Source organism: Macadamia integrifolia, unplaced genomic scaffold (genome assembly GCF_013358625.1).
Source record: "Macadamia integrifolia cultivar HAES 741 unplaced genomic scaffold, SCU_Mint_v3 scaffold39, whole genome shotgun sequence".
Taxonomy (NCBI): Eukaryota; Viridiplantae; Streptophyta; class Magnoliopsida; order Proteales; family Proteaceae; genus Macadamia; species Macadamia integrifolia.
Window position 1 is genome coordinate 1 of NW_024869937.1, and position 3,106 is coordinate 3,106.

At 38.3% G+C, this 3,106-nt stretch overlaps 1 non-coding gene across 1 annotated transcript; it reads right to left on the bottom strand.

Annotated features, from left to right (window-relative positions):
- Positions 1-1,690: 1,690 nt before the first annotated feature.
- On the bottom strand, positions 1,691-1,797 carry LOC122068438. Its single transcript, XR_006137115.1, has one exon. It is a non-coding gene; the product is annotated as a small nucleolar RNA R71 (small nucleolar RNA).
- Positions 1,798-3,106: the final 1,309 nt, after the last annotated feature.

A 3,106-nucleotide genomic window follows, 5' to 3' on the forward strand; every position in this document is an offset into this window, starting at 1 on the left:
ATTGCATCTTTGTATTTATTTTATTTTGTTTATTCCCATGGTTTGTGGAAATCCATACCAGTTCATTCCCAAAAATGAAATCGATCTTGGATCACCAACGACCAAACTCCTAGATAGGATTTGGGGTTGTTACAGTGGTGCTGGTTGTTATTTGAACATTCATCTTTTTCAGGCATAGTTTAATTGATTTGATATTGCTAAACTTGGGTTGTGTAGGCATAGTTTAATTAACTTGAGTTTTGAAGGTCAAAGACCGAGTACCTTAGTAGCTTAGTTGCTATGTCCATCTTTGGCTTAATCTATTTAAACTATGGGATCGCTTTGCTATGCGCATCTCTGCCTCATTTTATTGGTATTCCCTTCAAGCCCATTTAGGAGACCAATTTTGAAGAGGGTCCGTTTAAAGTTAAATAGGTCTGTAGCCCGATTAAGGTCCGTTTGTGGCAGCTCGATTAAAGCTCTGAGACTGATCAGCCCGATTATCAACCATACCATGTCTGCCCTAGGTAAGCCCATTTAGTTAAATGGGTGTTCATGGTGCAGCCCTAGAAATGGGCCAAACCCATCTAGCCCTGATCATGATCTGCATGACCCGACCACTTAACACCCCTAGGGAGAACTATATCCACAGAGGACTGAATTAGAAGCTCTTCAGTCAGTCACTACACTAGAATTAGTTAAAATAATCTCTATAACACCAGAATTAAAGAAGCAAGCAATAACACAAGCATCACAGAACATAAGGTTCCCAACCATGAGTTCTAATTTTTATAAAAAAAGGGCACTTAGATTTTCCTTCCCAAGATGGTAGTTAGAATTAGATCATAACCATTAATAGGTTCACTTTCGCATTATTAAAAGAAAAAAAATAAAGTGGCTGCTCTCCCTGAGTTCGACCCGTAGATATACTGATCCATATGCTTGCGGTTACATTTGTTTTGTTTTTTCTTTTCTTTTATTGAATTCCTGAGAAGAACAACTTGCAATAATAGTCGTATCGGTGGAGGTCACCATGCCTCATAGTATGATAAAGACAAGTTTTGCCCTGTAGCAATACCTCAGGAATTGACCTGAGCAACCCCGGATCCCTACCGGTAAGCTCCCAAAAAGCCAAAAAAAGAAAAATAAAAAAATCATAAAAAAAGCCATTGCTATCCATTATTTTGTGCTTGTCTTACTCTAGTTGTGGGTAGTTTTCTGTTGCATGAGTGTTAGGTGGGTACGTAATACTAAGAATTGTTTAGAAAGAAGAGATCCAATAAGTAGTGACCCTATATGTTTGCTCTCTTTAAAACCTTTCAATATGGAAGGCCAACAGCAAAACCCTTCACCTAAATCTCTAAAAGATAGGTTCTACCTTGCTAGAACAGCCCAACCTTCCTACATAGTTCTACCATAAGCCCAGGGCAATAATTTTGAACTCAAATCTCAATACATCACTATGTTACCCCACTTCCATGGGTTGACCTCTGAGGATGCATATCTATTTATAAGGGAATTTGAAGAGGTATGTGTTCTAATTAAGATCCAATAGCTTCCTAATAATGCTGTTAAGCTTAGGTTTATCACTTTTGCATTGAAAGACTAAGCTAAGAAGTGGTTGTATGAGTTATCCACAAATTCCATAACCTCATGGGAACAGTTTACAGTTGTCTTCCTTAAGAAGTTTTTCCCAATTCACAAGACCAATAAGTTTAGAAATGATATCCTTCAGTTTAGGCAAAAACCTAGTGAGTCATTTTCCAAACTTATGGAGAGATTCAAGGATCTACTTTAAGAATGCCCTCACCATGGCCTTGACCTATGGCATTTATATCAAATAATTTATGAGGGTATTGATTACCCAATTAAACAAATGATAGAGTTTATGTGCCCTGAGAGATTCACATCCTTTACAGATGAAAGAAAGGCATGGGAATTCTTACTTGACTTAGCTGACAAAACCCGTGAGTGAGAATCAACCCAAGAGAGTGAAAGAACCATAGAAGTAAAAGGATATTTTGTGGATGGGATAGTAGCCAAGGAAGCCCATTTGGATAGCCTAATCAAGAGAATTGAGGCTATTGTTCCTAGAGAGCCATTATCAGTCAATTTGGTTAAGATTTATGCTTGGTGCCAGTCCCCTGGACATTTCATAGAAGAATGTCCCAACACTTCTGGGGACACTTCTAATGATAGTGTTAATGCCTTATACCAGAATAATCTATATAGTAACACCTACAATCCAGGATGGAGAAATCATCTAAATTTCTCTTAGAATAAGGGCAACCAAGCAAGGCCTTCCAATTTTCATAATCAATGTCAACCTGGACTCCAAAGGCCTCCCTTTGCATAACAATCTTTTTCTCAAAATACTTTTTCTAGGTCAAATCTAGGGTCTCAGGCTAGTTTTCCTAGGGCCCCTCTCCTATAATCTTATCAGCAACCCCCTGGGTTTATCAACACTGGAGAGGCAAGTAGAATAATTGACTTGAAAAAAAATATGGCCCTCCTCATGACAAGCCATCAAAATCTTACGAGAGAACTCACTTAAGTTGTCTCAATTATACGTGAGAGGGAGAAAGGAACTTAACCCAGTCAACCAGAGCCTAACCCTAGGCATCATCAGCCTGTTAGTTCACAAACATTAACTAATGCACCACTGAATATAGTATAAGGTCAGACCCAACAAGGGCCCTCTAACCAATGTAATGTTGTTTATGCCCTTAGGAGTGGTATAGAGTACCAACTGAGTGTTCCTAAATCTTTCTCATCTATTACTCCTGTTAACTCTCCTTCAGTTGAGGATACAAGTGTGCCTCTTGTTCCAGGTTCGTCTGATGAACCTAAAGATTTTTTTAAAACTAAAGATGATTTGATTGAGGAAACCAAAAATGATTTTTCTGAACAGAGGAAAATCCCTAACAGTCCTTATGTTCATCCTATCCCATTTCCTAATCGCTTGGTACACAAAAAGAAGACTGCTTCCATGGATAAAATTTTAGAAGTCTTCAAAAAGGTAGAAGTGAACATTCCTCTTTTGGATGCCATATCCCAGATCCCCGCCTATGCAAAGGTACTAAAAGATTTGTGTATTCACAAATGTATCACTAGTGTGCCCAAAAAG